General features: G+C 41.7%; 1 protein-coding gene across 5 annotated transcripts in view; it reads right to left on the bottom strand.

Annotated features, from left to right (window-relative positions):
• NCKAP5 (NCK associated protein 5) overlaps positions 1-23516 on the bottom strand; it is a 955167-nt gene that overhangs the window by 866320 nt on the left and 65331 nt on the right. Inside the window, exon 1 of one of the 5 annotated variants that reach the window (XM_036319678.1) lies at positions 21077-21362. The exons of the other annotated variants lie outside the window; for them this stretch is intronic. The gene's annotated coding sequence lies outside the window, so the exon portion shown is untranslated. Of the gene's footprint in view, positions 1-21076; positions 21363-23516 lie in introns of those variants that run through there. 5 annotated transcript variants of the gene reach the window in all.

The raw sequence follows: 23516 nt of genomic DNA, 5'->3' as shown, positions 1-23516 counted from the left end.
TTCAATATCCGTTACATAATATTAAACTGTTTGCTTCAACTATTCTTGGCAAACCCTTCTGAAGTCAGTGCTGCAGGAGATGCAGAAATGGCCCAGTTGAATTGCCAAATCTGCAAGATGGTTCCCCAGGTGGGTGGGGCTCTGCACCCAGAGCTGCTTTATCAAGAAAGCTGAGTTCTCCCCTTCCCTCCGCCCATGTCAGCACAGACTGGATAAGCTGGAGGCCAAAGCAGAACATGAGGCAGTGATGGCAGTTGTGAGGTACAAATGAGCTCTAACATACACTTTCCTGTTGCACTTGATCAGCATCACGGTGTTGCATTGGATGGGCCGCATGCCCCACAAGGGCAGCTGCCCAGTCCAATGGCTTCAGGGGCCCCCACACTGACACAGGCAAATGCTAGATGCCAGCTATCAGAATCTACACTGTGAGATGCTCCCATCAACACTCACTAAGTGTGCACCTACCACACCTAAGGGACAAACTGAAACATTGTGAAATCAAATGTGAGATTGGGTAGCCTCATAAAAACATAAAGTTAGGTCATAGGGAGGGAAGAGGAAGGTGTCAATGGTTCAAACACTTATTTTTTAAAAGATTTATAACAGTGTAGGTGTAACCCCAATGATATTGGAGAAAATGGCACAAAAACCTCTCAATCAAGCAGAAAATAATTCTAATTTCTGTGAAGAAGATGAATACTAGTTAAAATTCCCCGGGATTATTTTGGTTTGATACAGTGATTTCTAAATTCAATCAGTTGATTTGTAAGTCTAAGAGTGCATAAAGAAATAATATATTTATCAAACCGAAATGGCAGAAACAGAAACCCTGAAACTCATATGCACGCACTCATACGCACAGTACACAACCTGCATATGTGTGCATGCACGCACACAGACAGCACATCTCACCATGCCCACCTGGGTCTTTAGATACAGCCAAATACATTCAAAACAAAACCAATGGGAAAAAAAGAGTACCCCACTGAAAAGAATCTAAGTAAAACGTAATTTACAGAAAGGACAAGCAGAGTGAGTCAGGGGACTCATCATTGCCCAAGAGATTATAAATGTTCAAAACAGTAGAACGGGCTTAAAAATGATAGAGGAGTACAGTTTATCAGATTTTCCATAATGACCGCCTCTGTAGAACTCCCCTGGAGGACTCTTCAACTCTGTCTGATAAACCTGCTGCCCCACTCCATCTACCCAGCGAGGCTGGCGCTGGAACATTTCAAGTGACATCCCAGGTGTGTGCTGTGGCATAAGGGCATGGCTGCCATCCTGAACAGCACACTCACTGGGGCTTTGGCAGGGCAAAGGGCAGTGCCTGATGATTGAGGGGACCCCTTCAGCCCCTCATCTAGAATGTGCCACAGAACCAGGAGGCTAAAAAAAGAAAAAAATACACCTCAGTCAAAAGCCATTTCAGAAGATGAAACACTTTGAAAGACACAAAAGGCCTCTTACTCATTCTATAACCTATTCTATGCATTGTACTAGCCTCGAATACTTCAGTCTAGAAAAAACGCAATTCTTTGTTCAATGCTTCCAAAGATAGGAAAAGGGGTACAGGAAGGATACAAGGAGGGGGAAGGAGAGGAAGGAACACTGTACGAAGCCAGAACCTTTTCTTATCCGTCTGACCATCATTCTTTAGTTTGCTGAACACTGTTCCTGTACGCTCAAATTGTATAAGCTACGATGAGGACATGAAAAAGGTGTAAGCCAGAGTCCATGGTTTAGAAAGTTTTACTGTTGCCAGGGAAACAAGATTCATGTACATTAAAGGATTAGGAAAGAGTTTGTTAGCTTTCTGTTTATTTATTTCCAACTTTATTCCCCCCAAGGATTTGTGATTACTTACAAAAATATACACAAAAACAAAATGATAAAATAATTGAGGGAGTAAAGCCAAAAGGGAAAATACAAATAGGAAAATAATAAAATCAGGTTTAAAATTCAATAAAGAAATGTACAATATGCTGTCTAGGCAAGAGATGTTCTACAAATTTGGCTCAAAGTTCTGAGAGCCTTAAGCACAGGTTGTAAATTGCACAGGACACTATACACAGAGCTGACTTGTGTAAGAATGAGAGGGTAACTGTTGCCAAACCGAGCTTCCCAGTGATATGGTCTGAAATGGTTTCCAAACATTCAATAATGAACCAGAATTCCTGGGGCCAGCAGAGAGGGAGCGGATGATGGGAAACTGCATTTTTTAAAACCTCCCTGAGGGGATTGTGATGATGTCAGCCCTCATCCTGGGAAGCATAGCTGTAGGGATTTAGAAATGGGGGTGGGGGGAATAACTCCAAAACTCACATTGCAGGAATTATGGAGAATGTGAAACTCAAGCTGGGCCTCTAAGTTTAGATGGAGTTTTGATAGGTGGAGATGAGGGCATAAGCCAAAACACAGAGGGAGGAGGCAGAAGTATGCCATGGAGGGAATTGCACCATCCCTAGTCATTCTGGGGTGAAAGTAAAAGGCCCTATCATACTATTTAATCTAGCCCTTAATCCATTCTATTTTAATTAAATCACAAAAATTTAAAGAGCTACATATACAATAAATAAAAGGTAAAACTGAAATAGATATGAGTAGAAATGTATGTATTAGTTGTCTATTGCTGCATAATAAATTACTATAAATTGAGTGCCTTTAAAAAATTTCCATTTATATTCCTGGGAGCAGGAATCTAGTAACAGCTTAGCTGGGACCTCTACTCAAGTCTCAAAGCTGAAATTAAGGTGTCAGCAAGCCTTAGGTCTGATCTGAAACTTGGAGTCTTCTTCTGAAATCATGCAGTTGTTGGTGGGATTAATTTCCTTGCATCTGTGGAACTCATAGCAAGTTGCTTTTTCAAGATCAGTAGGAGAATCTGAGACTTCAATTCTCTGACTTCTAAACTTTTTTTAAGGAACCTGTCTGGTTAAGTCAGGGCCAACCAATTAACTCAAAGAAAACTGATTAGGGACCTTAATTACATTTTCAAAATTCCTCTTGTTATATAAAGTAACTTAATAACAAGAGTGACATTCATCCTATTCCCCAGCCCTGCTCACACTCAAGAGGAGGGAAATCCTACACCAGGTGCATATACAACAGGGCACTGAGATCTTGGAGTCCACCACAGAATTCCGTCTACCACAAAGCACAAAGATGAATCAAAATTGTAAATAAGCAGTTCCAGTCAGGATAGCAGAGTAGGTAAACACTGTGCATGCCTCTTCCCATTACCACTTCAAAATTAACACTAAGTTATAGAACAATCCACCTGGAGAACCATCTGTAGATGAAATGAACAGAAGTCCTATCACCAAAAATATAATGAAGCCAAGTCGAGGCTGCTAGGAGAGCCCGGCCAGTGTGGGTCAGTGTTTGAGGGTCAACCCATGAACCAGGAGGTCACTGGTTTGATTCCCCGTCAGGGCACATGAGGCACATGCACAGATTGCAGGCTCGATCCCCAGTAGCGGGTATGTGGGAGGCAGCTAATAGATGAATCTCTCTCATGGATGTTTCTAACTCTCTATCCTTCTCCCTTACTCTATCTAAAGTCATTTTTTAAAAGGGAAAACAACGCAAATGATTGTCCCATATAATATTAAAAAAAAAAAAAGACTGGTAGAAGAGGTGGACATATGAAACTGGCTGGACCCACAACCACATGGGCTGGTAGATAATCGGGAGGGATATCTCAGCTGCAGAAGTCACCCCCAAGGAACAAGGGGTCCCAACCCTACACCAGGCTCCCCAGCCTGAAGCACCAGTGCTGGGAAGAGGAGCCTCCACAACATCTGGTTGTGAAAAACACCAAAGATTCCATCTGTCCACCTGCTGGAAACCCAGGCATTCTAAAGGGCCCACTACAGACTCATTTGCTCAAGGGCACTCACCTTGGACTCAGCAGAGGAAAGGTGGCTCTGGAGGCTCCAGAGATTTACAGGGAGAAACTGAGTTGTGTGTCTTCACGGCAAGGGCTGGAGAGATAGTTGCCATTGTCCCTGTGTTGAGCCCCTCCCAGTCAAATCTGAATCTGCATTGGCCTGGTGAACTTCACTTGCTCCACCCTGATGACTCCCTGCGGCCCAGCCCCACCCAACTCGTGTTCCACCAGAGGCTATTTTGGAGACAGAAAGCCAGGCTTGGCCCCTGCTATAACCTTTCTTAAAAAACTCTCAAAAGTCCACAGGCCCCAGGCAGGCAGCTGCTGGCCTCAATGTGCCCTATGCCTTTCGCTGAATGGACCTGGTTCAGTATCTCTGCCAAATCTGAATGTGCATTATCCACTCACCCCACCATGCCTCACCCAATTGCACACTGCCCGAGTCTCTTTCAGCCGCTGAGCATTATGAGCAGCTGGTAAGCAGAGGCAGGTCTTAAGGTGCCCTATACATTTTGCTGAGTTGCCCCAGGCCCAGTACTGTAGGCAGCCAGCCTCAGTTCACAGCGAGGCCTCTCCAAGTAACCCCAGTCTAGTCCAGGCAGTGGCTAAACTTTGCTTCATCGGAGCCCCTCCAAAGATGCCACAGAACCAATAAGTGGCAAGCTTCAGACCACACAGAGCACCACCTGATTAGCTCTGCAAACAGCACACTCAAAGGGTTTTCTCAGCAGGCACCAGAGCCCACTGGGCAAATCACGATCTATGAGGTCAGCTTCCGCATAGAAGCTTGTACACTGTGGTGGGGGCCAATCCTCAACCTGGGTTCAATCCCACCCACTAACATGCCAAGAGCATTAAGACTTAACCACAGCCTGGCCAATGTGGCTCAGCAGATTGCGTGCCATGCACCAAAAGGTCACTGGTTCAATTCCCAGTCAGGGCACATGCCTGGGTTGTAAGCTCTATCCTCAGTAGAAGGCTTGCAGGAGACAGCCAATCCATGTTTCTATCTCTCTCTCTCTCCTTTCTCCCTCTCCCTTTCCCTCTCTCTAAAAAAAAATCAATAAAACATTATTTTTAAGACAACTACAATGGGAACACACACAGCCCACACAGCAGACATTCCTGTAGCACCTTGTTGAGGGGATCAGGGAGATTGCACCACTGGGTACCACAAAACACCTGCTATATAAGTCCAGCCTGCAACGACTGGGAGACAAACTAGATACACTAATACATAGAAACAGAGAGATGCAGCCAAAATGAGGAGACAAGGAAACACACCCCAAATAAAAGAACAGGACAAAACTCAAGAAAAAGAACTAAGCAAAATGGAGGTAAGCAATCCACCAAATACAGGGTTCAAAACACTGGTGTGGATGTTCAAGAAACTTAGAACTCCAACAAAAAGATAGTAAGCATACACTAGAACATAGAAACCTTTAAAAAGAACAGTCGAATGCTGAAACCGGTTTGGCTCAGTGGATAGAGCGTCGGCCTGCGGACTGAAAGGTCCCAGGTTCGATTCCGGTCAAGGGCATGTACCTGGGTTGCGGGCACATCCCCGGTGGGGGATGTGCAGGAGGCGGCTGGTCGATGTTTCTCTCTCATCGATGTTTCTGACTCTCTATCTCTCTCCCTTCCTCTCTGTAAAAAAATCAATAAAATATATTAAAAAAAAATAAAATAAAATAAAAAGAACAGTCGAAAATGAATAAAATAACTGAAATGAAGACTACACTAGAAGGAATCAATAGCAGATTAGATGAAGCACAGGATTGAATCAGTAATTCGGGAGACAAGTTGCAGGAAAAAAAATTGGAACAGCAAAAAGAAAAAGCATTTTTATAAAGAGGATAGTTTAAGGGACCTCTGAAAACACATCAAGTGTACAAACTTTCACATAACAAGGGTCCCAGAAGAGGATGAGAGACAGCAAGTTATTGAGAACCTATTTAAAAAAATAGTAAATGAAAACTTCCTTAATTGGCAAAGGAAACAGGCATAGAAGTCCAGAAAGCACAGAGTCCCAAACAAGATGAACCTAAAAAGACCCACACCAGCACACATCTGATAAAAATGGCAAAGGCTAAAGGCAAAGAGAGAATCTCAAAAGCAGCAAGAGAAAGGCAGTTCGTTATCTGTAAGGTGATTTCTCAACAGAAACTCTGCAGGCCAGAACAAACTGGCATAAAATATCTAGTGGTGAAAAGCAAAGACCTACAACCAAGATTATTTCAGCCATCAGGGCTATCATTTAGAATTGTAGGAGATATAAAGAGCTTTCCCAGGGGGAAAAAAAAAAAATGCTAAAGAAGTTCATTACTACCAAACCAGTATTACAAGAAATGTTAAAGGGACTTCTTTAAGAAGAAGGGGTGGGGGAGGGGGGGTGAGAGAAAATAAATATGAATAATAAAATGGCAATAACATTGTACCTATCAATAATCACTTTAAATGTAAATAGTTAAATGCTATAATCAAAAGACATAGGGTAGCTGAATGAATAAGAAAACAAGACCCATACAGATGCTGTCTACAAGAGACTAATTCAGATTAAAAGACACATACAGACTGACAGTAAAGGGATGGAACATGATATTTTATGCAAATAGGAAGGAAAAAAAGCTGGGGTAGCCATATTTATATCAAGCAAAACAGACTTTAAAACAAAGACTATAATAAGAGATAAAGAAGGATATTTCATAATAATAAAGAGATTAATCCAACAAGAGGATATATCTTTGCAAACATTTATGCAACCAACATAGAAGCACCTAAATATATAAAGCAAATACTGATGGACAGAAAGGAAGAGACTGACAGTAATTCAGTAATAGTAGGGACTTTACTACTCCATTGACATCAATGGATAGATCTTCCAGACAGAAAATCAATAAGGACACGGCAGCCTTAAATGACACACTAGATCAGATTAATTTAATTGATATTTTCAGAGCATTTCACCACGAAGCTATGGAATGCACATTATTTTCAAGTGCACACGGAACATTTCCCAAGATAGACCACCTGATAGCGCATGAAACAAGTCTCAATAAATTTAAGGAGATTGAAATCATATCAAGCATTTTCTTCATCCACAATGGTATGAAACTAGAAATCAATTACAAGGGAAAAAAAAGCTGAAAAACACATGGAGTCTAAATAACAAGTTACTTAACAATGAATGGGTTAACAAGATTAAGGAAGAAATCAAAAGCTGCTTTGAGGTAAATGAAAATGTAAACCCAATGATCCAGAAAATATGAGACACAGCAGACATATTTATAAGGGGGAAATTCATAGCATTACAGACCTACCTTAAGAAACAATAAAATATCTCAAGTAAATAATCTAACCTTACATGTAAATAAAGTTAAATTTTACTATTTGTGACAATATGGATAGAGCAAGAGGATATTACATGCTAGGTGAAATAAGTCAAACTGAGAAAGATAAATACCATAGGATTTTACTTATATGGAATCTAAAGAACAAAATAAATGAACAAACAAAACAGAAACAGAGTTATAGATACAGAGAACAAACTGATGGTTGCCAGATGGCAGTAAGGGTGGGGGCTGGGCAAAAAAGGTGAAGGGATTAAGAAGTGCAGATTGGTAGTCATAAAACTGTCATGGGGATGTAAAATACAGCGTAAGAAATAGAGTCAGTAATATTATAATCACTATGTATGGCGCTGGGTTGGTACTAGACTTAAAAGGGGAACGTATTTGTAAATAATATAAATGCCTAACCACAATGCTGTATATCTGAACCTAATATAAAATAACACTGAATATTAGCTGTAATTGAAAAAAATGTTTTAATTGTCAATAAGCATGACATATGAGCCAACAGAGCACTTGCAATTGAGCATGTAAATTTGGCTCTGAGCTTCCTGGCAGTTGAAGTAAAAAGAAAACATGATCTGAGTTATGAGAAATGGCTAAAGAAATTTTATTTATTCATGATCTGACTATTCCTGGAACTAACTTATGCAAGCTATTTCTCATGTCTTTACAAAGGAATCATAAAATGATACAGCATCAATGTAACATAGAAGAAATGAGATAGAGTTAGGTGAAATTTGACCCCAAATAACTCTCTGTCGAGTGGGGAAAGTGTTTGCCGCCACCCCAACCTCCACGCCATGGGGAATCGGCAATGTTAAAAACGGTGTTCAATGGGGTACTTGCTCAATATGAGGTACCACAGGCTGGTAACTGGGGCTCCCATAACAGGTATTAACCATGAGGAGGCACAGTGAGTTATTCCCGGGAAGTGAGAATACTGAACGCAAACATAAACTTAAGTGAGAAACCAGAGGGATCAAATGTGTGGAAGAGACGGGAGCAGAAGTTCACGCACTCCATAGCCTCTCACTGTTGAGTGCTATCTGGCCACCTCCCTGGGAGTAGCTTCCCCCTGAGCATCTTACAGGCCTCACTTGATCTCTGGCAGAGCTGATCGAACGCCTCTGCTTTGCTTTATGGTTCTCATAATTGGCTCTAAGCATTCAGTAGAGTGAACCATGTCAACCTGTTTCACTTGCACTCTAAAATACACCTGTGGTTGCATGCAAACTAACCATTCTTTGTTCCATCTGCTAACATATTATCTCTTTTTATGACCACATCAATTCTACCACTTCCTGCTCAGGCTCATGTAGCTGTCTCCCTTCCTAGACTAGCCTTTGCCCTCACTCACAGAGTCAGCACTGTCTGTATTCACTCCCGTTTACTCACAGCTTGTCTCATATCATCTGACCATCTGGTCCATGGCAATGACCTCTTTCAATCACTTTCATTCTCAGTTTCTATAGAGATTCTTAGTTTAGGTTTACAAAGCCTATAGATGGGAGAGGCCTCGAAAATCCTCCAGCTCACCTTTCTTCTCAATGAAGGCCATCCCGTCACTGTCTGACCACTTCTAGGAACAAGGAACTATTTCATAGGGTCCCAGCTTCTTTCTGTGAATTTCCAAATGATCAAGAATTCTGCCTAATATGGGGCCACACTGCTTCCCTTTAACTTTTATCCTTAAGTAGTAGTGGAAGTTAAGCAGTGTTCTCTCATGTAAATTAAAACATCCCCCTACCTTCACATATTGTTAGTGGTACTATCAATGGGCACAGCCACTTTGGAAAAGTGTTGGGCAGTATCTCCTAGTTACCCTGTGATGCAGCAACCACCTACATACACATACTCACACTCAACAGAAATGTGCTCGTTTTTTCACCAAGGGACATGTTCTAGAATATTTGTAGCAGCACCATGTGTAATGGCCCCACACTGGAAATATCCAAATGCCTCTCAACAGGAGAAAGAATCTATCATGATATCATCTCACAATGGAGTACTATACAGTGGTCATGAAACCTCCACAACTAAACACAGTAGAATGGAGGAATCACATAAACAGTCTGAATGACAAAGACTTACATGTGTTGTGTGATTCACTCATATAAAGTACAAAACCAGGCAAAATGATTCTGTGCTACTAGAAGTTCATATGCTGTGTATCATAGGGGTATGAATGAAAGGGACTTGAGTAGGGTTCTGAGGGGCTGGTAATATTTCTTAGTTTGAAAGCCGGTAACTTGGACATAATCAGTTTATAAAAGTTTATCAAGTTGTGTGCTTAGGTGCCCTTACTTTCTGTATACTAAACTTCACAAAGGTTTTAAAACCTCTTCCTCCTCCAAATGACCTGAAGAAATAAAATGTATTTAGCCATTTCTAGAATGTTAAAAATCTACCACATACCTTTTAATTTGGCAAAACTCTGGTCATTCATTGGGAAATTAATCATATTGATTGGTTAGCATTATTTTTAAATGTCCATGTGGGTCCTTTTCTCCAATTTTTGCGATCCCCATAAAGATAAGGAAGAAGCCATAGGCAACAAAATATCAGACATATGTCGTAGCAATATCTTTACTGATACAGCTCCTAGGGCAATTGAAACTAAGGAGAAAATAAACAAATAGGACTATATCAAATAAAAAGCTTCTGCACAGCAAAAGAAACCATCAACAAAACAACAAGAAAGCCCACTGCATGGGAGAACATATTTGCCAATGTTATCTCTGATAAGAGTTTAATTTCCAAAATTTATAGGGAACTCACACAACTTAACAAAAAGAAGATAAATAATCCAATCAAAAAATGGGCAAAGGACCTAAATAGACACTTTTCAAAAGAAGACACACAGAAGGCCATGAAACATATGAAAACATGCTTAAAGTCACTAACCATCTGAGAGATGTAAATCAAAACAACAATGAGGTACCATATCACACCTGTCAGAACAAACAAGTGCTGGAGAGGATGCGGAGAAAATGGAACCCTCGTGCACTACTGGTGGGGATGTAGACTGGTGTAGCCACTGTGGAGAACAGTATGAAATTTCCTCAAAAAATTAAAAATGAACTTCCATTTGACCCAATAATCCCACTTCTATGAATATATCCCATGAAAACAGAAACATCAATCAGAAAGGACATATGCACCCCTATGTTCATAGCACAATTTACAATAGCTAAGATTTGGAAATGGCCAAAGTGCCCAACAGCAGATGAGTGGATTAGAAAACTGTGGTACATCTACACAATGGAATACTACGCTGCTGTAAAAAAGAAGGAGTTCTTACCATTTGGATGGACCTGGAGAGCATTATGTTAAGAGAAATGAGCCAGTCAGAGAAAGGTAAATATCACATGATCTCACTCATTTGTGGAATATAATGAACAACATAAACTGATGAACAAAAATATAACTAGAGTCATAGAAGCATCGAACAGACTGTCCAACCTATGAGGGAAGGTAGGGGGTGAGGGGGAAAGAGATCAGCCAAAGGACTTGTATGCATGCATATGAGCATAACCAATGGACACAGATTGGGGGGCGGGGGTGAGGGCATGTGCTAGGGGTTGGGGGCAGCCGGGGAGTGGTCAATGGGGGAAAAAGGAGACTTATGTAATACTTTAAACAATAAAGAATTTAAATTAAAAAAAAGAGAAGAATTTTTCCTTTGGATTCTCTGGAAGCACAAATATTCCATATCCTCTGTACACGCCCTCCTCTTCCTTAGCAAGTGCAGGTAGAGATCGAATCTACCTGAGGCCTATTTGATAAACCAACCCAAGTATTTTCTTCCTTTTTTATTTTTAATTAAATGATTAATGCTAACTTATATGGTGAAGCCAAATTTTATTTTCCTCTTACAACCTCAAATTGATCTAAAAACTGACCTTTGCCCTGACTTATGAACCCTTTTTAGATGCTTCCAGGTGGAGAGATGGAGACCATTATTATCCCAAAGAGCTGACTCAGAATTCCTTACTTCTTTTCCTCTGGCCTTCATTATCCACAAACTGACCAAATGTCTGAAATCCTTTCTTATAATTTTCTCTTCTCAAGGAAGAAACATACTAATGTGGACAATGAGACAATGAGAAAAAGCATTCTTGTCCATGTAGGATTAGTGGCATCATCTTACTGATGGGCTACACAAAAGGTGAGATACATTGGTAATGAAACACAAACCACATCACGAATGAAAAGAAGAAATTCTTCGTTTGAAATAATGGAATGAAAATAATGCATTTGATGGTGATAAGGCTTCTGGCTGATAACTTATCTTTCCAGAGCAAATATTGCCAAAGAAATCTGCAGCCATTCACGTCATGAATGTTATTTTTTCTCACTGCTTACACACTCATTTGCACACTTGGTATCTGACATGCTTGGTTACTTCACAAAATTTGCTAAATTTCCCTTTCCCACTTTGCACAGTTTTTCCCTCCAGATAATATTCATGGACATCAATCATTTCAATGAACAAACAGTAAAGACAGAGCCAGCTTCTTGGCCACATTCATATTCCTGTCTCCCAGCCACCTTTATAACCAATGGTTTGGTCTATACAAGCATAACCCACCCCTCCCCAGATAAATAGATATATAGATACGTATTTACATACACTGATACAGAGAGACATTTATAGAGAGATAGAGAGAATGAAGTTATATATCTGCAAAGATTTTTACCAAGTCCATTGAGGAATTCTCTCTAGAAAATTGAACACACATGTCAGTTCTTTATAAAGATCATACAAAACAGAGAAGGAAAAGCTAAGAAAGCTCCTCATGCAGAAGCTATTTAATCAAAGAATAGAGGCAATTATAACATCTGTTAATCCTCTGTGGAGGTTCTAATTAAATGCTCTGGAGAAACACCCTTTCAAGGGTGATCCTTTAACATCTGTTGTGAGGACACACAGCGCTGTGCAGTGACGAATCACTTCAGCGCTTTGGAGAAATGAGACTTCTGGAGAGCACAGACCGGCACAGTCTCCATGCACACAGCCCAGACCCGCACCACTGTCCCAGGGAGGGCTTGCTCCTTTCTGTTATCAGACTGTAGGCAGGATTGCAGGACCAGAAATGGCCTTGGGACTATCTGATCTCCTCCTTCACTTGCAGATGGGGCCCTGTGACCCATGTCCTGCCGCTGCTTGTGGCAGGATTTTACAAGCAGGGTCTTTCACTTCTCTGTCCAGATTACATTCCGCTCTGCCATGCTGCGGGCTCCTTTGGCTTCTGTCTTTGTCTTGTAATTTGGATGTGTTATGTGTTTTAACAGAATCGGCATTTAGGTTTATGGAGAGGTGGAGAACTGAAATAATGCCTTTCTTCTTTAGCCCCCTGTCCACTGAGAAACACTGACCAGCATCATGCTCCTCTACTCTCCGGGGATGAAGGGAAGGGGTGAGGTAAATGAAGGTAAAGAAGGAGAAGAGCATAAGAGATGAGAAAACAGAGGGAGAGAAGGAGGAAGACAAGATTGAGAAATATAAGGAAAGAGAAATACGGTGGGGTAAGAAAAAAGACAGATGGAGAAGAGTAAGGGAGCAGGAGGAGCTAGGAAAGGTGGTCCAAGGACTCAGAAAAAGTGTATCAAGTTAAGACCCCACCTAAAGGATCTGGACACTTCTTATGCCCACCTTCCTCCATAACCTGGGTCCACTGCACTTCAAACAAGCAGTCCTATACATACTGAGGACCCCAAGATCTGGCAGTTTTGCCAAATAAATTTCAGACATGATAAAGCCAGGGGCATCACGTAAACAGATGCAATGTGTTAAGCAATGAAAAATATGTACATATGGTGAGAACATAATAAATGCACTCACAGCCCAGGAGGGGTTTAGAGATGGGCAGCCCCGTTGGTAGTTCTTCTGGGCTGCCAATACTTGCATGTGCCAAAGTACTGCGTAAATGGGGCTCTTGACATGTGGCCTGGGGATTAAACAAATCCCTATGAACAGGACAACACAGAGCTGTCATCAGCCCTCTCATTTCCCTTCAGCAGTCACCTACTTACAAGGTCCCGTAATGCCTTCAAGGATAAGGAGACAATCATGATGGTAATGGTCACCATGGAATGGGAGTCGATTGCTGTGCAGGCACCCCAGGCACTTTATCTCACTTAACCCTCAGGAGGTTACATAATCTAAATATCTGGCTCAAAGTATTACTGTGCAATCTGGAACAAATTAACCTCTTGGTACCTTGGTTTTCTCTTCTATAAAATGGGATTAATAGTAATGTCTACCTCACAGGGCTACGTTGAGGAGTAAATGAAACAATATATGTAGAAAGCACAGCAGGGCCAGATACACTGTAGGCACTTCATAAATAGTACCTGAAATTGTTGATATCACTACATTTTATGGACAAGGAAACCAAGTTCAATGAAGCTAAATAACCCACCCAAAATCAGTGGAGATCAGAAGGAATGCCAGGTGGGCACAAGTTGTGGCTACTTGTTTTCTGTTACTCTATCTGTATTAACTGACGGCACAGATGCAGCCTCGCAGGAACAGGGTATCCAGAAAACCCCTAGCCCGACCTGGGAAACATGAAAGAGCCCATTCCTCAGCTCAGAATCCTTTCCCCTCCCCACTCCCTTGTCCTCATCAACAAAAGAAGAAAAATCTTTATTCTCTTCTTCATTTGTTCTCATGCCTATAGAGCCCTCATCTGACAAATGCTATGAATACTGATGCATTCATGACTGGAAATACACAGGCGCTCACTCACTCCTTGAAAGTTGGGTTAAAAGCAATAGCATGCCTTTATGCCTTGAGTCCGCGGGCATTTTGAATGCCATAAGATTTGAATGTCATCAGTTGACTTGTAAAAAGGAGTGTTTTCATACATGTAAAAATGGAGAGGAAAGTACAAAATTAAAGTCAGAAACCTTGCTTATATCCATCATTTACCAAATATTTTATCATTTGCCAGCCACTGTTCTAGGTGCTAAGACTACAATATTAAACAAGATAGACACAGGCTCTGCCTTCATAGAGCTTACAGCCTAGATGGGAGGATGTTCTTGATCAAATGGATACCATATATTTAATTATACTAATGAGAAGTGCAATAAAACAAGTACCTGAAGCTACTATAGTATATAACAAGTAGGGATAGGGAAGCTCTTCTGAGGATGGGTCATTTAGGCTGGGGATGCAGGGACAGGGAGGGCAGCCTTCCTCAGAAGGAGAGATTGCTGAGTAAGAAGGCTGAAAACGGGCGAGTAGTCAGAGAACAGCTCTGCACTAAGCCACTGAATGAATTTTGGAAAGTCAGCTCAGCTCCCCGCGGCTCCATTTCCTTCACTGGACAATGAACACGATGGGTCTGAATCAATGGTACCCTTAGAGTGAGAAGATTCTGGTCCAGGTGCAGGGAATAGACACCCATCTTTGTTGAGAATGGGGCTCCCACAAAAGCAGGATGCAAGTATAAACTGTTCCTAGGACAGGAGACACACTATTTCTTTCCTGCATGTACTCCACAGCCAATGCTAGTTTCCCAAAAGGCTGAGGCAGGGCTCCAACACCAAAAGAAAGGTCGTGTATAGATTTTGTGGCTTGGTATGCAAAGTGCTGGTTTGGTTAATGGGCTATTAATGGTCTATCTGAATTCTCCAATTTGCCCCCCCCCCCCGCCCCATGGAAACAATGAAAATGAAAAGCTAAGACTTTTAATTTCTCCAGCCACAGAGAAATATAATGCACTTTAAAAAATTACTTTGGAAGTTTTCTTAATCAGGTATCTTACAAACAATGGCTTCTTAACTGTTACAATTGGTTGGGGATGTGACTTTATTCAGTTTAACAAGGCCCTCTACTGGCAATTTCTAAAAACACAGTCTCTTTCAAATTGCTAGCAAATAAACTCTTAAACTACTTCTAGTAATAAAGTATGTCACATTCCTGATTATATAGGTCTGCACTGAAAAACGAAAAGAAAATCAGAAAGGGAAGAACTATGTGTCAGTTTGAGTGAGATATTCATTTACTTATTCATGAAGTAGCATTTCATGAGGTATCATTTGCTTCCTTCTAATGAAGTTACTCTAGATGTCAAAGGTACTCACAAATAAAAGATATTCCTTACATTAAAATATATCAAGTATTCATGGAACCATAAAACCAAATTATGAATGTTATTTACCAAACGATAAACCATATTATTTCTGTCTCTTTATCCACATACAAGTAATTGACTGGATTTAGAATAAAAGAAATATTGAAGACAGGCCTTTAAAGCTGCTTCTGATATGGCACAACTAATAACTAACTTCTGCTTGACAACTAAAAAAAAAAAAACCACCCCACCAGTATATGGCCCCCTTGAGAATTTAATTGTTAGTATAATAAGAATGTTTTAAAAATAAGTTGTCACTGACACATTTGTCAAGTTGTTGAAAGGAATGGGAAAGGTTAACTACAGATTCCTAGAAACAAGTAAATTTTTTAAATGAGGCAATTAAAAAATGTATAAGTAACTTTAGGAAAAGCATTTTTAACAGGATAAAACTATAATCAACAATAAATGATGTGACTCAATAGTAAACACTTACAATCATGATAAAAGTAAATAATAAATATACATTTATTCAACAATGGTGATATAGTCCATTGGAGAACAGGGAAGGAGAGGAGGTTTAAGAAATACATGTGGTAATCTACCAGAATAGGAAATAAACAAATAAATTGACATTATAAATAGATATTAAAACATTATTTAGAAATATCTCCAAAAAAGCAGCAGAAAGAGTAGAAAAGCCGCTGAGGGCCAGGCCTGAGGCTGGGAGGGGGAGCGCGGCTCCAGGGACTGCACCATGTATATATCTGCAATGTTTATAAAATTGCATGCATATAAAATTCAGCACCATCATTCAGAGTTATACCAAATAATATGTGCATGTATGTAATTATATGTGACATATAGTTATATGTTTATATAAACATTTTAGTACTACTTGGTTTGCTAAACTGTGAGCATGTATCATTTGATTTTTTAGGTTTCTAAAGCTGACAGTAGAACCATTTGGATATGTATTTTGGGCTGACCTAGACCAGTGCTGTTTCCAGATCCAATTTGCCAAAAGAAGCAAGTACACTTCTGGAGCAGGTTGTTGGACATGCTTCCTGACAGTAACACTTGTGCCCACATTTCAGAACTAACAACCCTGCTTTCAACACCATAATGTCTATCTGCCTTATTATTGGAGCTTATATTCCAAAATGGGTTTAGGACTTGCCTTTTGAACGCAGTCCAGTGGGTTTCCATAGTGCATCAAAATTCTACTCAAAGGAATCAGTAACCCAGAAAGTGTATCTCTAAGAGGAGGGATCTTTTCTCCTTCTCTGACATACCAAGATTCATTGATGTATTGTAACTACTGGGAAGTACCTTGTGTAACTGAGACTTCAAACCGACATGACACACTTCATTAGAGGAATATGTATTGGGGCATAGTAAATGCTGTGGGTAATGTTCTATGTATCTGAGAGATTTATTATTTCATCTATAAAGAGAGTACAATTGAGAATCTAAAATCCCAAAGGCATTAAACTGTGTAGAATTAGAGAAGTGGAGAAAAGTAAGGCTGTAGGGTAGTTTGTGTTTAACTGGTTCTAGGAACTTGCCAGTCTTCAGTGTCAACTATTCTGGCTATTTAAAAGCACTATTTTTTTTAAGGACCAATCAGATGACCAACCAGTATTTCCTTTTTTTTTTTACCTAAATCCTTTGGATTACACTCCTGACCAAGCTGAACTCAGCCTATCAACACCCAGATCAAGAACGCAGATAATCCTGAGGGTCAGCTGTAACCTTGGGCTTGCCTGCAAGGGGATTCATACCTGAAGTTAAGAGAAAAACAAAAATACCAAAGAACTGGGCATAGGCTTTAGACAATTCTGAAAAACTAGAAAATGTGAACCCCCAGTCCAACTAGTTGGCACCTAGAAGTGTTCATCTGATTTCCTGGTCTGTCAGAACACTCCATTCAGGGGAAAACTAAGTCCCATCGTGGCAAAGCTCATGAGAAATATTGCCTTCTACATTCAGAGAGCAGTGCAATGAAAGGTCAAGAGTATGAGCTCAGAGTTCAAATCCTGCCTCTCCCTCTTACCACCCATGTGACCTTTGCGCATGACTTTGCCATCCTGAACCTCAGTATCTTTGCCTGGAGGATGAGTATAATGAGATAGCACATGCAAAGAACTTAGAAGTGTGCCTGATATGCAGTAATCATTCAATAGTGATTATGGGGAAGAAAACAGTTTACATTTTCTCTGAGAGCGCCTATCAAGCATGCATTCATACATTTTTTTTTTCATGATTTAGTGAGAACTCTGTGCCAGGTGCTGAGCTATGCATGAGATTAGCAATTTGGCAAGGGCCTGGCGGATAAATTAGATGGATAGAGAATGCCACAGGCAGGAGTATAAAGGTATACAGGTGCTAAAGAACGTACAAGCCCAACATGTTCAGGTTACAGAAAGCATGTCTGGTAGCTCAGCCAGTAATTCCAGTCCAAATCATCTGAGGAATTTGTTAACTATTTCTGCGTCTGAATCTCACCTTGTAGATGTTGATTCATTAAATCTGCGTTGGGATATGGGCATCTGCAAGGTAAATAGTAATGGCAACAGCTAACGCTCATTAGTACTAAATTATGCCTGGTATTTAAGTGTTTTGGCTGTAATAAGTTATTTAATCCTCCCCCCTCCCCCAGATCCCCATAAGATGGGCACTCTTATTATCCACATTTTAAAAATGAAACTTGAAACAGGTAAGTGCATTAACCAGACCATAAAGCCAGCAAGTGGTGGAGGCAGGCCTTGAGCCCATGCAGTCGGGTTCCAGTCCAAGTCTGCAATCACTACGCGGTGCTGCCCCTCCATCCTCCAGGGAAGGTTCAGTTGAGCTGTCGGGACAGGAGCCTCCAGAACAGATGTATAACAGTAAGTGCATCGGGTGAGGGGAGAGAGATGAGCCAGCGGAGGTTGGCAAGCAACACATCAGCATAGTCTTGTCTGCATATGAGGAGTCCGGCACTGAGAGCTTTCAACCACAGAATTTAAAGCCACTCGGCACACTTACGTCATATTTTTATCAGCCAAATGCTGGGGCCTAGGTGTCTGATGTAGGCAATGAGATATTTAAGATTAACAACTGATTCTATTTATTTAGTATTATACATTGAACAACTACTCTATGTCAGGTGCAGTGAATATAGGAAGTGATTAAAACACAACCCTTGCCCTAGCTCAGTGATTCCCAACCTTGGCTGCACATTAGAATCATCTGGGAATCTTTAAATCCTGATTTCTGGGCCTCATCCTCCAGAAATTCTGTTTCTTTGTTACTAATGTTGTGGCCCCACCCCATAACAAAGAAACAGAATTTCCGGAGGATGAAGCCCAGAAATCAGGATTTTAAAAAGATTCCCAGGTGATTCTAATGTGCAGCCAAGGTTGAAAACAATTGCCCTAGCTGGTTTGGCTCAACTGAGAGAGCGTCAGCCTATGGACTGAAAGGTCCTGGGTTTGATTCTGGTCGAGGGCACATGCCCAGGTTTAGGCTCGATCCCCAGTAGGAGGCATGCAGGAGGCAGCCAATCAGTGATTCTCATCATTGATGTTTCTATCTCTCTCTCCCTCACCCTTCCTCTCTGAAATCAATAAAAATATATATATATATATTTTTTAAAAAGCCCTTGTTTTCAATGGAAAGAGATATTTGAGGATCCAAAGGAAGACATCAGCACTTCGAACTCGAGAGTCCAGAGGCGTCCCGCATGCATGGGCAGGGCAGGTTCCAGAGAGAAAAGGAATGCAGGGTGTGAATCTAGTTGAATGTCAGAACCTGGGGTCTAGACTGCAGTGCGAGAATGAGGGGGTAGGAGGAATCAATGAGAAAGTGAAAAGAAGATTCTATGGACAAGAGGATCCCCAAAGAGGAGTCAGAAACACAGGTGAGGTCAGTGAGAAGAGGTCTGAGACATGAAAGTAAAGCAGAAGCACAAAATGTCAGAGCTGGGAACCACCTTCAACCTCTCAACCTGTATCTGATGCAAAATGCCTTCCGCACATCCCACCAACGGAAACCACCTGGCTTGCCCTTCAGCCATCAACTGTAAGATAATCAGAGTCATATGGGCCCTCTGGTGAAAACAATGAGGGACAGAGACACTCAGAAGCATTCTCAGAGCCAAAGACAACACAGGAATGTTCTCTCTTTGCAGGACCACCTTCCTACACCTTCACACAAGCCCTGCTCCTACAAGAATCCCTGCTCCTACAAAAAGGCCTCCTAACCACGCGCGGGCCCATTTCTTTTCAAATCTCTCAGAACTGAGCCGTGAAATGCATGCCGCAGGAGCACAGGGATTTAGTTTCTAGCTGCAGCTCAGTCACCGTCTTGCCCAGTGACTTTGGACAAATTATTTCCCTTCCTTGTGCCTGAGGTTTTCTTCTGTAAAAAGATTAAGCTTTGAGTAATATTTTGAAAACTGCTTTAGCAGCAAATCCCTTATTTTAAATGAAAATTCACCAAAAAAGCACTGAGCTGTAATCCATAAACCATATCCAAGCAGCGCATGCTCTGATGGAAAATTTGGAGCTGACAAACACGCAACAAGTGGCACACCGTGGTACCCCCTGGAAAGCTTTTCTGGCGCTGGGTTCTTGCAGCTCCCGAGACCAGAGGAAAAGAGAAAGGCAGTGAGGGCTGTCACTGCTCTCCTGGGCTGGTGATGGATCCCCTGAACTGAGGGGCAGGCCAGGCCCCCAGGAGTGAGTCATGGGGTTCGCGCGCAGGAGGTAACAGGCTAACAGCCACTTCTTGCCAATCTGTGCGCACAGCTGTCAGCTCTAGGAGGCAGGAATCAGCCCCTATTTGCTACTGGCTATGAGGGGCCGGACCGCAGGCGCTGAGGAGCAAACCCAGCATTTTGAAGCACGTACTAGACTAGAAAGACAAACTCACAGGGCTCTTAAGCAGAACTTCCGAGTGGCCAGGTGGCCCAGCCTGGCCGTGATAAGAGGGAGCCGGTCCAGGCTGGCACACACTGACAGCATTCTTCCTAGGGCCCCCCCCCAAAAAAAAAAAAAAAATATCCGAAGAGTTTAAAAGAGTCAGAAGGAAAGTGAAAGAGAAGATGTGGATCTTGAATCCGGACCTCACAGGATGTCAACGTTTGCTTTTTTTCAGTAGTTCGTGACTTCAGGTTCCTAACTCAGAGAAAAGTCAGAACAGTGAACATTTCTCAGGATACCTTTAACTTCCCCGAGAATGAATGAGCGTGGCTGTGTGCGCGCTTGGGGAGAGGGTGTGGGCAGGAGGAAACAAGATACTGTAAACAGCAGTCACATACTAGAAACCCATAAACCACAGGAAGGATCAGAGACAAAACGGGGGTTCCCCTCCAGCACCCCACTTCACTGAAAATTAGTCTTTACAGGTTTCTATTAAACTTCTTAAGTCAACCTAATAGTTTCTGTATGGTTGGTTGCTTTTTATTTTTTTAAAAAATGTCCAACCTCCCTGCAGAGGCAAATAATGAAGGACTCAGCACTATCTCGCTATCATCGCCGCCCCGTGCCTGTTCTCAGACACAAGGAGTCCCCTGCACCTCACAGGCAACCTCAGCCCCTGTAATTACTCGGAACAAATGCATACTTGTGGTGGCAGCCAGAGCCTGTAGACATACGTAAACATCATTATCTCACTTTAAAAGGAAAGCAAGCTGTATAAAGAAGAAACACTGTTACCAGAGTTAAAAAAAAAAAAAAAAATCCCAACAGTCTTACTTGCAGTTCGCGCTTCAGTCAACACATATCACAGCCCTGGAGACAAGACACAGGCACTGCAACACGCTCTCCAGCTAAAACTTTCCTCCCGAGTTTTCCTCTGTTTATTTTTGAAGCATTAAAAGGCCGCGCTAGGAGGACGCGCTGTTTTCCTGACCGTCCCAAGCGGCAGCAAAGTCCTGCAGGGAATGCAGAGCGAGTTTGCGGAGACGGCTCCCTCCGTGCGGCTCCGCGGTTGCTCCGAGCTTGTAAATACAAGCTCCGTGGACAAAGTCCCAAATGACATCACTGGCAGCTGCTTATTGTTGAGTCTTTATTAACTGACTGTCAAAAAAAAAAAAAAAAGGAGGGGGTGGGGAGCAAGAGTATCTTTTCTACGGCGCAAGTCGGCCGGCGTCTTGGCGTGGATTCCAGCGACACATGCGTTAATAATCCCATTGACTCCCATTTTCAAGAGCCTGGCTTCTCGCAGGTCAGACCTTTCTCCCAGAAGCAGAGAAGCCCCTGTCATTCACACCGGCTACACGCAGGCTGCAGGGGAGGCCAGAAGCCGGCAGCCCTATCAGGTTGTTCACCCACCTGTTAACAGTCAGCTTCAGAGTTCGGTGATTCGCGAATACACGGATATTAGTTATGTCTTATGTTGCCAAACAACTTCTACTGGGCTGTGTGTACCTGCTAACATTTTTTCTAGGTGGATGGTTCTGGGTTGTAGCTCCTTTTAGATGTACTCTAAAGTTTACCTTGGGGTAGAAGGAAGGGCTGCTTGAAGCCACAAAATGTTGTGTGTGTGTGTATATGCAAGCAGGCAGGTCGTTTCCTGGGAAAAGTGCTGGAAGTCTTCTCCAGATTCTCAAAATTTGAATGACCTACCTGTACCAGCCCCATCATGTCCCCCCAAAACCAAAAAAAAAAAACACCAAAAAACAAAACCACAAAAAAACTTCTGCTAAGTATCTCTAATAACCTCAAGGACCGCTGTAAACCTCATCCACTTCCAACCAGCAAATTAAAAGTGGGCAATTTCGCCCTATTTTCCACCCTGTGGAATCTCTCTTCCTCCATCGGCTGATTCCTACTTGCATTTCAGAGTTATCTACCACCCACCACCGGCCCCACCTGAGGATCCGCAGTCTCGCAGCCTCTGCCTGAAGCTCCAACACTGGACTCCACTGTTTCCCTTCCTTCCTCTGAACTTCCACAATGATGCCGACTATTTATATTTGCTGCTTTTTATATACTGACTTGTATTTTTAGCTTGTTTTTTAGCCATCTGTGTCTGTCTTCCCAACTCAATGTGAAAGGTCTTTGAGGGCAAACATTGTGCTGTAAGCGTAATTTGTTTATACCCGAATCGCCTGCTATCGTGAATCTTAAACAGCAATACGGGGAGGAGGGCACTGAGGGGGGAGACAGGAACAAGGTTAGTGGGCCCATGGAATGAAGTGTATATTTAGATTAAATACTCTCCCTGCCTTTAGAAACAGTGGAGGCTCACTGCATATCCCAACATTATTTTCTCAAAGAGCAGTGATTGATTATTGATTTGGAAGCATACCAAGACCTGCCAATCTGCCACTTCATGGAAGAATCAGTTAAAGACAGTGCATATCTTGCTTCACAAATGGGTTTTAAAAATCAACACAATATTTATGAAAAGCAAATGAAATGTACCTAACTATTTTACAGGTACAATCCTTAGACCAAGCAGTTCCACTTTTCGGAGTGACCCCACAAATGTGCTCACAAAAGGGCCCAAGGATATAAGCTCAAGAATGGTACTTGCAACATTATTTGTAAACCATTAGAATAGAGATAGCTTAAATATTCATCAATATGAGAAAAGATAAATTATACAAATTGTGGCACATGTATAGCATATGACACTTAGAAGGAGTTGAAAAAGTTGAGGTAACTGCATGTACTGGCACAGGAAGAACTGCATAGTTGCTTGTTGAATGGATAAAACAAATTGCAGTACAGGCTGTAGCATATGCTGGGAGGAGTTACACAAATTATTAACAGTGGTTATCCTTGGAGAGGGAGACAGGGGAACTTTCAGTTCTGTATAGTTTGGCTTTTTTTTTTTCAATGAGCATGTGCCACTTTTGTTATTAAAAATAACAATAAAGGGGGCTGGATGAAGAGGGAAATGGGTGGGGGAAATAGGAGACATCTGTCATACTGTCAACAATAAAAAAATAAACTTAAAAAAATAATAATGCCGAAACCGGTTTGACTCGGTAGATGGAGCATTGGCCTGCGGACTGAAGGGTCCCGGGTTCGATTCCGGTCAAGGGCATGTACCTGGGTTGCGGGCACATCCCCAGTAGGAGATGTCCAGGAGGCAGCTAATCGATGTTTCTCTCTCATCGATATTTCTAACTCTCTATCTCTCTCCCTTCCTCTCTGTAAAAAATCAATAAAATAAATAAAAAAA

This window comes from Myotis myotis, unplaced genomic scaffold, assembly GCF_014108235.1.
Source record: "Myotis myotis isolate mMyoMyo1 unplaced genomic scaffold, mMyoMyo1.p scaffold_m19_p_8, whole genome shotgun sequence".
NCBI classification, from domain to species: Eukaryota; Metazoa; Chordata; class Mammalia; order Chiroptera; family Vespertilionidae; genus Myotis; species Myotis myotis.
The sequence above is the reverse complement of the archived record's forward strand: the minus strand, read 5'-3'. Positions and strand labels throughout refer to the sequence as shown.